At 39.1% G+C, this 12889-nt stretch overlaps 1 non-coding gene across 1 annotated transcript; it reads right to left on the reverse strand.

Annotated features, from left to right (window-relative positions):
- Window positions 1-12141: 12141 nt before the first annotated feature.
- Trnav-uac lies at window positions 12142-12214 on the reverse strand. Its single transcript has one exon. It is a non-coding gene; the product is annotated as a tRNA-Val (tRNA).
- Window positions 12215-12889: the final 675 nt, after the last annotated feature.

The raw sequence follows: 12889 nt of genomic DNA on the forward strand, positions 1-12889 counted from the left end.
AGCGGAATGGCTGTCATGAATACGGCGATGAGCAGCACTTTGGAGCACCGCTACCCGCACGCACACACACACACACAGAAACACTCGAAGACATGTGCAAATGTAATGCAAGACATTGCCATTTTGCCAGCATTTCCCTTGCCGTGGCGTTTTCATTCATAATTCATACCTTTTCGTTGCAGACACACACGAGCGATATGCCGTGAAAGGCGAACATCACGTGACGTGTGTGCAACAGCTGCCTTTGCCGGCAATAGACGAGCAACTTACGCATACAAAGTGCTCAAGCAACATTTGCAAGTGATGGCAGAGACAGCTGGCGGGAGTGAGTCCACATATGCGCACATAACTGTACTTAGTTGTACTTTGGCGAATTTATAAAATAAAATTAGTGCGCTGGCTTCTATTGCCTCCAAATGCTGCAACATTTCCTCGAAAGAAAAATGCTTCCTATGAACTTACGTACTTATAAGCATGCACTCGTACGTTCGGCGGGGGGATTTTCTTCGCACGCGCGAAGTTTTGTGTTGGCTTTGCGTCGCAACGCAAATGGTATCAATAAATTTAAAAATTCTAGAACACACACTCAACTCACTCACTTATTTGCTTGTTGGTGTACTCATGTGGCATGTTTAAGTGCAGCATTTTCGGCGCTGCAGACTTAAGTGCCATTTTGGTGGGGAAAATTCTACAAATGTTACTTAAGTGAGTAGAAATATTGTGGATGTTTCGACTAGAAAAAATCATACTCAACTAAGGCCCTCAGAGTATATCTAATCTAAGTCATCAAAGAAGTTCTGCTGAAAAATTGTTAGAATGCCGCACTCGTTGGGATACCCTGCTCGTTAGAATACCATACTCGTTAGAATAAAATACTCCCTGTAATGCCTCGCTCGAATGTCGTGTTCGATGGAATATCGGACTAATTGGAATACCGATCTTAGTTTGATAAAACGAGTTAGAGACCTTTGAGTACGCCAGATATACATATGTACATCACTCGTCTGCAGAACATGAAATTCCATTCGAGAATCCTTTACCTACGTCAAGGTTGTCATGAAACTTTAAAAGATTATAAACTTTGGAAATATCCTATTTTGCAACGGTAAACATGCAGCATAAATTATATATATATGTAATTATATAAAATCAGTCTTATCTGGTGCTTTAGAATTGTTGCGGTTTGTTACTAGGAGAGACTTCAAAAAATAATGTTGCGTCACAGAGGCCACACGTGGCTGCTTTTTCTCTGCTCACACACTGACGAGGAACATATGGCGCAGTGAGCTTTATCACGAATGGGTCGAAGGCTGGGAGGGATGTTTGGAGAGGTAGTTCTCTGAAAGGAGGTCTCCGCCAATCTCAGCTTTAGACTATGGGACCATTGGAGTGTTTTTAAGGCAAAAGTGGCATTCACTCCGATAGCCGAGAGGCAATACTAGCGCTAAGCTCGCTAACAGTACGCTTAAAGCTAGTCGAAGGGTTTCTGTCTTCACCGGGTCATAGCGGAATCGCTGGCTACTGCAAAGCTTATGGTCCAGCCAGAAGGGGCAGCCTTGCCCCGTTCATATCGGAATGGAACCGAGTTGGATCAATGGTATCTTGATTTAGCAGTGCAAAATACAGAGAACTTAGCGGAAACTGTCATAAGCTGTTTCGACAAGTTCAAAGCGTTTTGTAGATTTGTAGGTGTATTAAGGTCTACTAAAAGGGAGTTTTGGGTAACAAAACGGACCGGCGTTCTAAGGTGTCCAAGTGAAATCAATGTTGTGATCGACCTCTTAGCTTAGGCCCAGGGCAGCCTGAAGTTAAGAAATCGAAATATTAGAAGAAGCAGCATTATAAGTTTTGTTAATCCCAGTCTGAGAAGTTAGCTTAAGCCACAGTGCAGGTTCGGATAGAGAAGGAACACGGTTTTCGCGTTAGTTTTGGAAAAATGAAGTGGAACAAAACTTTAGAATGTACTTAATTCTACCAGAAATCATATAAATGCGGTTCTTGACAGATAAGTTGATTGTGAAAGCAGAAGTTCAAGAGAAACTGCGAAACCGTTAGTATAACCGCGAATCCTTCAATTAAGTATCCACTTTTCCGAACTAATATTGAATATTTTTCATCATCAATCGCCTTTCTAATTCAAAGTAGTTTTCTTGAAATCACATGGTTTTTTGGACCTTAAGTGAATTTGATTTTTTATTATTTCCAATTTAGCTTCAAAACTATTTAACAATTCAATCTACTACCGAAACACTCTTGAAAAGGCGAGGTTTTGGATTTTAAATTACCTCGACTGAACTCGACTATAACAAGTAAGGAAGGGCTAAGTTCGGGTGTCACCGAACATTTTATACTCTCGCACGATAAAGTGATAATCGAGATTTCATTATACGTCATTTACATATTTTTCAAATACCGTATTTGTGTAAAGTCTTATTCAGCTATCATCATTGGTTCCTAATGTATGTATTATACAGAGAAGGCATCAGATGGAATTCAAAATAGCGTTATATTGGAAGAAGGCGTGCTTGTGAACCGATTTCACCCATATTTTGTACATGTCATCAGGGTGTTAAGAAAATATTATATACCGAATTTCATTGAAATCGGTCTAGTAGTTCCTGAGATATGGTTTTTGATCCATAAGTGGGCGAGGCCACGCCCATTTTCAATTTTTAAAAAAAGCCTGGGTGCAGCTTCCTTCTGCAATTTCTTCCGTAAAATTTAGTGTTTCTGACGTTTTTTGTTAGTCGGTTAACGCACTTTTAGTGATTTTCAACATAACCTTTGTATGGGAGGTGGGCGAGGTTATTATCCGATTTCTTCCATTTTTGAACTGTATATGAAAATGCCTGAAGAAAACGACTCTATAGAATTTGGTTGACATAGCTTTATTAGTTTCGGAGATATGTACAAAAAACTTAGTAGGGGGCGGGGCCACGCCCACTTTTCCAAAAAAATTACGTCCAAATATGCCCCTCCCTAATGCGATCCTTTGTGCCAAATTTCACTTTAATATATTTATTTATGGCTTAGTTATGACACTTTATAGGTTTTCGGTTTCCGCCATTTTGTGGGCGTAGCAGTGGGCCGAGTTTGCCCATCTTCGAACTTAACCGTGGAGCCAAGAAATACGTGTACCAAGTTTCATCACGATATCTCAATTTTTACTCAAGTTACAGCGGACAGACGGATGGGCAGACGGACGGACGGACAGACAGACATCCGGATTTCAACTCTACTCGTCACCCTGATCACTTTGTGTACATAACCCTATATCTGACTCTTTTAGTTTTAGGACTTACAAACTACCGTTTTGTGAACAAAACTATAATACTCTCCTTAGCAACTTTGTTGCGAGAGTATAAAAATAACTCTAGAAGCAAACATTGAGGTTAAGGCGTGATAAATAAGTGATTAATCGAAGAATAATGAACCAAAGGCGTAGTTATCCTACAACTGAAATATCCTAATAACTAAACCAACTGCAAAAAATCTCATCGGAGTTTATCGATATTAAGTAAAAAAGTTTCCATACTCCTTTCCAGAAATTTGCCGGCTGTAGAACACAGACTCACTATCATGAAGGTCGAAGCTGTAGTTTCACAATCTAAGCTGACCCAATCCAACTGGTTACGAATAATTTCTACGCTCCTTGAAATACCCTGCCACGATGTACCGAATAAAGCAAACATTTTTACGTAATTTATGGAATTTTGAAGGGTTTCGAGCTTAAGCTCCAAACAACTGTAACTAAACAACATAACACTGAACCGAGACCGTCTGTTCAGAAAAAGAGTCTTAGATTACAAATCAGATAACAGCGATCACATCATTCTGACTGAATAAGTATGCTTGAAGCCCATATATGTACGTATGTATGTAAATATATTGGTTCCGTTAAGGATTTGACCCACGTTGTAGTTGATGACAGATAGATATTTTAATAAAGCTTATTTTAAGGAACTTTAGTTTATATTTTCCTCAGCTTTTTCTCCGGTTTGTGAAATTCATTTGCGATGCAGTGCCCAAAAAGGTCCAAACCCCTTTCTTATGACTTATAATCGCTTTGAGAAATCGATTTCCCACAGTTTTCTTATTCTACCCCGCTGAATTTGTGCCAGGCACAAACGGAGTGTCAGCCTAACACAGCCCACACTTTTACTGGTTTCCTCCTTGCCTAGCTGTTTTACAATATTCCCCCTTTTATTAGTATCCAAAAAATCTACAAAATAACTGTAACTAATCAACAAGAACACTTATGTTTTATTCAAAGTACACTCGCCAGCGCTCATAATAGAACAATTAACGCCCACTTACCGTTAAATTACTCATTAACTCAATCAGCGAACACAATTCCTCTCGAGCACCACTCACAACTCTCTCACTATTGCGCAACTTTATCGCTTTTTTACCGTCTTTGCTCATTAAACTCGTAGTTTGTACCCTTCTCACATGCCCTACCCACCCGTCAACTACTTCAGAGTTGCTCATTACGATTTCAATTCAGAAATTCATATGAAAATTCCACTTAATTATTTTCCACGTGCCACAATAAGAACGTGGCATTTTCGCTTTAACTTTGCAGTGCCTCAATTAAAACAACAACACAAGGGATGCTAGTCAAAACGGGCACAAGCGCACGTACAAGTGGCGCCACTACAAAATGCTGGCGGTAGAGAAGACGCCAGACCTGCACAAGTGTGTGGGGTGAGTTTTTTTTACTCAACTGCCACGCCTTGCACACGATCAAGTACGTCGTGCGTATGCTTCACAACGATTGCTTGTACTTTTCGGCAGGTACGAGTTGGTAAGTGCCAAACCTTTTTAGGCCTCGACGTCTATGAGTGGTTTTCGCTTGGGTCACACTTGAAAGTTATGCAATAATTGTTGCAATTTGTGCTGTTGCACGGCAGTAATAGTAGCGGCAGCAACTTTTTCATCCTTTAACCTCCTTCTCAACACAAAGCTTTAACCGCTCGAGCGGTCGATGCCTCTTTCGGCATATATGGACTGCCTGTCAGCTTAGTTTGGGCTGGCGCCACTTGTGTTCGGCGCAGCAGAAAATTTTCACTTAAGTACCACTCGCGCGTTCGGTTGCCCTTCTTCCCTCTCCTTCCTTCTTTCTTCCTCCCATAACGGTTGCTATTATTTTGTATGTCAGTTATTGTTTCCATTTTTCAGCTTTAGCGCTCATCCTTTGACTACTTCGAGCTCCAGCTGCTCACCGTAGTTTGTCGTGTTTAGCAGGCGTGTCCGTTAGTTGCTTGCCGCTCGGCAAGGCAGACACACGACACAAACACGACGACGTGCGACAAGTGCGAACAACAGTTATTATGGCAAAGACAAAAACAATAAAAATCAGCGTTGGCAACCGGCAGCTGTGCGATTCCTCTGTGACCCAGCCGTGGCAGCAGTTTTAATTGCTCTGGCACAATTAAAAGGTGCCAAAACTTAAAATCACACCAGCCGTCATTGTTACCTTGTAGTGGCTTGTTGAGAGCCCTCGTTCCCTTGCTGCTACATTTTTCGCCTAAATAACGGTAACTACTTCGAGTTGAGATATAATGAAATGCCAGAAGTGTCACGAAAAAAGTTTGAACAGTCTGAATTTTGTATGCAAATTTATAAATTACGAAATTATTTTGCACAAATGATTCTTCGTTCTTTGAGGTCTAAATTTGTTGAAAGTAAATTTTGTATAAGCCAATTCACTAGAGGACCTTGAAAAGGATAGATTGAATGGTGATGAAGTTAAGAACTCGAGAACCAATAAGTATTATTTGGATAAAAATTACATAAACCAGTGAGAACTAAAGTGTGTTCTTGATGTCAGATTGATTCAGATTGAGATTCTAAACAGGTGAAGAATTTTGGTACAAAACAAATACGTCCAATTCCCATAAAAGGTTAGCTCGGTTAAGCGAGATATTGTCGGGTTGTTCCTTCTTTTTATGATTAATATGATTTCTTTAAGCTCATGTTCATGAAGAGAGATAACTTAACCTTCCAAGTTTCGGGTCCTACAATACAATTTCATATCGAATCTATTCGACAAGTATTTTAATGTGCCGAGCTCATTGTACCGAGTATTAGCTCATCCATTTGGAAGGACAATTTAAATGTTTGAAAGTAAACTTGTCCAAGAACGGTTAAACCGATACGACATAATGACTCTCGCCTTCAGTCGATTTTAGGAAATAAAATATGTCTTATATTTCTCGAATTCCTTTAACAGTTTAATTAAGCTTAAAGCCTCATAGCCTAAGCTGAAATCGAAAACTTTTAACTTATCCTTGGTGGTCTTAGTTTATCGTTAAGAGTGCTGAAGTCACTACTTTGGAAATGTTCTTAAATCTCCTAGTGCTCTTATAACCGATCTGTTAAAACAGTACTATTACACGTTGGTGGAAGTCTAAAACTAGTAAGATCTTTTTTTGTAGGATGATTTAAAAAAGTTCTCAATTAAGGGATCGAATTTTAACAGCTTAAGCTTGCTGTGAGCTCTCAGTGTTGCTGAATATTAAAGACATAAAGTGAAGTTTGCTCTCAATTTCGAACACGCTAGATATCCGATTATGTTAATTTACCGTCTAATTACCTGCAACGAAAGAAAAGGAGGTCCCCAACTTTCGACTTTGGATAAAAGATACGACAGAATTTTAACTATTTCACTTTAATCCCGGAAAGAATCATAACAATCAGAAGAAACTGCTTTTTGGTTAACCATTGCAGGGGCTTGTATCTTTCATCACAGAAAATGAGAAGAATAAAACATGAAAATCGGTGTTCGGACGAGTTTTGGTTAAGAGAAGTTGCCAGTGTTCTTTTCTCTGTTTATTATAAGCCGTTTTCGAGAAGCTGCTCTCGACCGTTAGTTTTCAGTTATGTTTTATAACAACGTAGGCGTCGATTAGCCATTATATTTTTGAATTATTTGAAATAATTATGGTGACAATTGGAGATTCCAAACTTTGCAGATCCTTCTCCACCTGGTCTTCCCAACGGAGTGGTGGACTTCCACTTTCTCTGACTTTACTTCTTAAATACTCAGTCCGAAGAAGCATCTGTTGGCAAGAGCTATTCTGCGTTGGATTTCGAGGCTGACATTGTTTTTGTTGTTAATACTGGTTCCAACAGACAAGAAATTATCTACCACTTCGAAGTTATGACTGTCTACAGTGACGTGAGTTCCAAGTCGCGAGTGCGACGACTGTTTGTTTGATGAAAGGAGATATTTCGTTTTGCCCTCGTTCACTGCCAGACCCATTTGTTTTGCTTCCTTGTCCAGTCTGGAGAAAGTAGAACTAACGACGCTTATAGAAGATTTCAGCAAAGTAATTTTTTCCAGGAGAAAATTGAAGAAGTTGCATGATAGGGATCGCCTTGTCTGAAACCTCGTTGGGTGTCGAACGGCTCGGAGAGGTCCTTCCCGATCCTGGCGGTGCTTTTGATGTTGCTCAACGTCAATGTACACAACCGAATTAGTTTTGGGGGATACCAAATTTAGACATTTATAAGAAGTAGGAAGAGTATTAAGGCACTCTCGTCTTACCATGTCTCTTCAAGTGATATAAAACTAAAGTTCCACTTCAGGAAGAAATTGCTCGAAATCTTTTTGCTCAAATGTTTTGTAATACTTTTTTCTGACATCCATTTACCAGCTTTTCATCTAACTAGACTTATTGCATTTGAGCATCAAGATTCTATTTTATGTATTTATAAATTTTATTTTCTCAATAGACAAACCTGCCCTATTAAGCTAAGCTGTAACAAAGGCCCGCTCTAAAAACTTGTGTCAGCACGTGCTGCACCGAATTTTTCATTGTACAGAGTTATAAATACATTGGCAAGTTTATGCAACAGTTCAGTCGAGCAATGCGCCAGGAGCGGCAAGCCAATTACCGACAATACGACATTAGAGGCGAAGAGTGATTTTTGACAGTGCAACGGCGGACCTGTAAGGCAACGCGTCGAAGCTGCTACAATGCCAAGCCAAGTCAATCGAACTCAGCAAGCCTTTGGAGCAGTTGAGCTCGAATGGAAGCATTTGAAAGATACTACAAAAAATCGCAGAAATAAAACAAAAAATCACATTTCCCGAGCAAATGCGTGGAATTCGACACAAAAGTCACTTAAAGTTGCAGCAAAGTCATTTGTGTGTGCCACCGGTTGCCGGGTAGTAAGTGGCTGCTGGTTGATGACCAAGTGAAGCAAAGCAAAATTGCTACGAGTGACAGTAGAAGTAACGGCAATTCGGAAGATTTACGCTTAATGCGCGAACGCACTTAAATAGCGGAGCACGTGAGCGGCCAACGGTTGTTGTTGCAAGAAGCCACCAGCAGGCAGCAAGTCAACGTAGAAGATGGGTGAGGGTGCGCAAAAGGCAAAACGCAAACGCAACTACAACAACTACGCAAACACATAAGCAAATGAAATAAGGAAACTATAAAATTACACGCATAACGGCACTTTCACTAGAACACGGGCGCGCACGGCGCTGGCAACCAAAGGACTGAAAGTGCTTTTAATATGAGGGCGTGGAGAAAGTAGGGCTGCAGTGGAGTTTTCGAGGAAAGTGCGCACACACGTTTCGGCAATAAAATCTGACAGCTTCAAAGTGTTTCTTCCTACAAGACAGACACACACATGCGTCCACATGCATATCTAAAGAGTGCGTTATAAAGGATGCACCCATAGGAGGGGCACCTATGGAGCGGTAAAAACAACAGTCACAAAAAGACAACAATAACAAAAAAAAACAACAACAATAGAAAAAGTCCACCAGCGGCATTAAACCCAGCAACAAAACAATAACAACAACAAGTGCAAGAACCTGCCAGCAGCGTTAACTTAAAGCAGCCATAGACACCGTGCAACCACATAATATTGCCACACATCCACACACACACACACACATGTATGAGAATGTTGCACGAATCTTTTCGTTTGCACACAAATTGCGCGCTGCCATTCAACCGCAATTTGCCATAATTTAATGCCGAGCAACGCTAAATGACAGTAATTGCGATTGTTGTACCACCCACACACACACTCATAGAAAGGCTGCTGCAAGTCAAGTGCGAAAAGCGTTTTGCACCAATGAGTCCCAAATGTTTCGACAGGGTTGCATAACCATTCGCCATAAGTGCACATATTTATATGCAACAAAAGCAAAAAAACAAAAATTTACATATTTTAAGCCACCGTTATATAGTACAACGGTATATGGGAATATTGAAAAGTCGCACAAACACTTTTGCGCTCTTTCTGGGTCCCTCAGCGTCAGCGGTTTTCAGACACCACTCCATTGCGGCTTCTACTTTCCAGCTAACGGTTAAATAGCAACGCTTATAAATTCTTGCGAAATTTTGCAATTTCAATTGGTAAAAAATTTCATATGCATGCAAATTGTTTCAGCAAATTGACAGCAGTGCTCTCAACGCTCGTCCACATGCGCTCATCCACCTACTAGCTGCTCTCCAACGTCGGTTTTGCATAGCTGAGTTGGCGCATTTGCCATGCACCGCTGCTTGTTTGCCTTACGTGTTGACAGCTGTTGGTGCATGCCTGTCAGTTTATTGTCAATGCGCAATTTTCTAATTTGCTTCTGCACCCTCACTTTGCGCTTGCTTCCGAAGGCCACTGAAGGTGCTGCAGACAGGTGCTGCAATTGAATTACATTTGGATATTCATATTATATAATCATCTCTAAATTTATGGAAATGTCAAGTAAGGTGCGTAACGGCGAATAGAATTTGGTTATGAGTATCAAAGAAAGTGATAGAGAACTGATACGAACTGAACTGAACGCTGGAAGCTTCAACGATGTGCAATTCTGTCCATAGAGGCACATCGTGTTTACTCTACTTCTCCGGATCTAAACAATGAATAAAATATTACTAGATCTAGAAAAGAGTTAAATTCCCGTATATCCTCGTTAAATTTTTGCAAACAAAATTAAATGTCATAAATGTATGGCCGTATCGTGCGGACTAAATTAAAATATTGACAAGACTGAGCTAGTTCTGTTCACTAGGAAACACAGTTATACGCTACTAATAAATGGTACCAGACTTATATAAGGCAAGCTATATCGGACTAATTTTATGCAGGACGCTCTCACGAAGGCTCGCGTATCGCGAATTGTGAATTTTCGCGTGCTACATGCATTCGATTATAGATTGTTATATTGCCTTATGTTGGTACTCATATCCCTTACTTATGCTGACAAGGCTGGCCATTTAATTAATTTTTAGTAAGCTGTTTTTCTTGAATCCGGTTTGGTTCGTCTTCGACCAAAGCGTTGTGTTGACATTGCTCGCAGATGATGGACTCAGTCCGCAACGACCCAGATCTGCTCTAGAGGATCATAACTGATGATGATTTATGGATTTAAAGTTATGACATGGAAACCAAAGCTAAATCATCGAAATGGAAGCTACCGCATGAGCCAAGACCGAAAAAAGCGCTTTAAGGTAAGTCGTATGTGAAAGTTTTTTAACAGTTTTCTTCGATTGCGAAGGCGTCTCGCATCATGTGTTCTTGCCAAACGGTCGTTCGGTTAATAAGGAATATTACTTGCATTTGCGTGAAGAAATCAGCCAGAAGCGACAAGATTTGTGAAAGAACACAAATGGGCTTTTGCACAGCGTTGCTTATGAAGAATCGCCAGACCATTGCAGTATCTCCCAGATGGAGCTCCACCGATTAAAGAAAGCCTTCTTATTCTGACAAAGGGTGTGTTCACAACAAGAAATATACCCCTATACATATAGAGAAAGCCAAACGACACTAGAAATCGCTAAAGTTTGTTAGGGTTTCCTCAAAGATAGTGAAATAACTCCTTTGTGGCTTATTGGATCTAACATCTTTTCACTATAAACCTGAAATGAGACCCGCTCTTAGTAATATCCCTGGTAACTGTGAATCAGATCAACTAGTCAGAGTAGGCACCACCCTACAATTAGTATCTAAGAAGAGGGAATCTTGTCTTGCGGTATATTCTCTAGTTGGCGCAGAAAGCGCGTAGTTCTAGTTTTATTCGTCGATTGTCGTTTCTTTTAAGTCGTTCGAGAGTTATAGCGTCGCAAACATGGAGCAAAATAAAGAGAAAATACGGCATATTTTACAGTACTACTACGATAAAGGCAAAAATGCATCTCAAGCCGCCAATAAAATTTGTGCAGTTTATGGACCCCATATAGTTTCCATTTCCACCGCACAATGATGGTTTCAACGTTTCCGTTCTGGTGTAGAGGTGGTCGAAGATGCGCCACGCTCCGGAAGTCCTGTCGTCGAAAATTGCGATAAAATCGCTGAATTGGTCGAAAGAGACCGGCATAGTAGAATAAAAAACAATAAAAAAATATATAATAAAAATAAAAATAAATAAAATTCAATAAAAATTCGCAAGACTTTTTTGACAACCTATTAAAGCATAAAATTTAATATGAGTAGGTGTGCTTTCAGGTCACTGTTTAGTTGGAAGACAGATTATTGTCGAAACTGTCGAGAGGTTGAAGAGGAGAAGACTATAAAACATCTTATATGCGAATGTAAGCCTTTGTATACAGAATAAATAGGAACTATTGGCCGGAGTCTTTTTGACGACGTCTCTGAGGTTACACAAATTAAACTTTTTTAGGCGGGTTCAGAAAGGACATAATCCAGTGAAGCCATTTTAGCCTCTGTGGTTTCACAATTGGTCTCCTAAAGATCTTGGTAAGCCGTAGGATTTCCCTACCTACCTATTCGGAGCTTAGTGGTCGCCGAAGCTAATTATCTGGGCTATTAGTTTCTTAAAAAAACTCCTTTCGAAGAGCACAACCGTGTGATATTTCTGCGAAAATATTTACTCTCAGCTATGACTAACTTCTAAGTCCATTCGACAATTCCACGAGTTCTTCGAAAGCGGCTGAGATACGTAGCATGCTCGATTTGAGAACTTCCAGAACACCCAGCAAAACATTTTAGTCAGTAACATCGACTTCGAGGCAATTACGCTTTTTTATGTTCCGAAAAGCTTAAAAAATGATATAAATCTTGTGAAAAACATAACCTTATGTTTGAAATCTTTTGAAAACATAGATAATGACAACTTTGTACATTTCTATATTTTCGTAAAAAAATATTGATTCAACTTGGTTCCATCCAGGATCGAACTGGAGACCTTCTGCGTGTAAAGCAGACGTGATAACCGCTACACTATGGAACCATTTGATTTAGAGTTGCCAGAGTGATATTTTAATTCGAGATCTTTAAATGAGTGATTTAGCGATGATGTGAGTGATTAGTAAATTAATTTGTAGTAGTATTGTGATTTAAAAAGTATTTCACTCAAACTGTACTACTTATTTAGGACCGTAGCAATCAATTACATTATTTGTAATATTTTAATGATATTATTATTTTTTAATTATACTTGTATTTAAATATTTAATTTTACTTGTTTTTTTGTTTATTCACTTATATTTTTGTTTGTTATTTAATTTAGTTTAATTTAATTTAATTTATTTTTTATTATATTAATTCTTATTTTAATTTTTTACTATTTTGTTTGATTTTAGACTACTTTGCTTCACATTACATAAATTTTAAGATTTTTATCTTACTTTTTATTTAAATTTAATATTAATCGGTATAATGTTTTTATAATTATTATTTATTTGACAGAAATTCTAACATATACAGTTAAATCTGAGTATTTTGATCTCGTTGTACTTAAAACTTTTATAGTGAATCATCAAAGCTCTAAATTTATAAATTTATTGTTTTACTTTCTTCTGCAGTTTCAACGATCATTTCCTTTTAAAAACGTGGTTGAAATGAGATCAAATTCGTTTCGTTCTGAGAAGGACAGTTCCCCAGAGCCCAGTGTAGTGCATTTTTT

The sequence above is a fragment of the Bactrocera tryoni genome, chromosome 3, assembly GCF_016617805.1.
Source record: "Bactrocera tryoni isolate S06 chromosome 3, CSIRO_BtryS06_freeze2, whole genome shotgun sequence".
NCBI classification, from domain to species: domain Eukaryota; kingdom Metazoa; phylum Arthropoda; class Insecta; order Diptera; family Tephritidae; genus Bactrocera; species Bactrocera tryoni.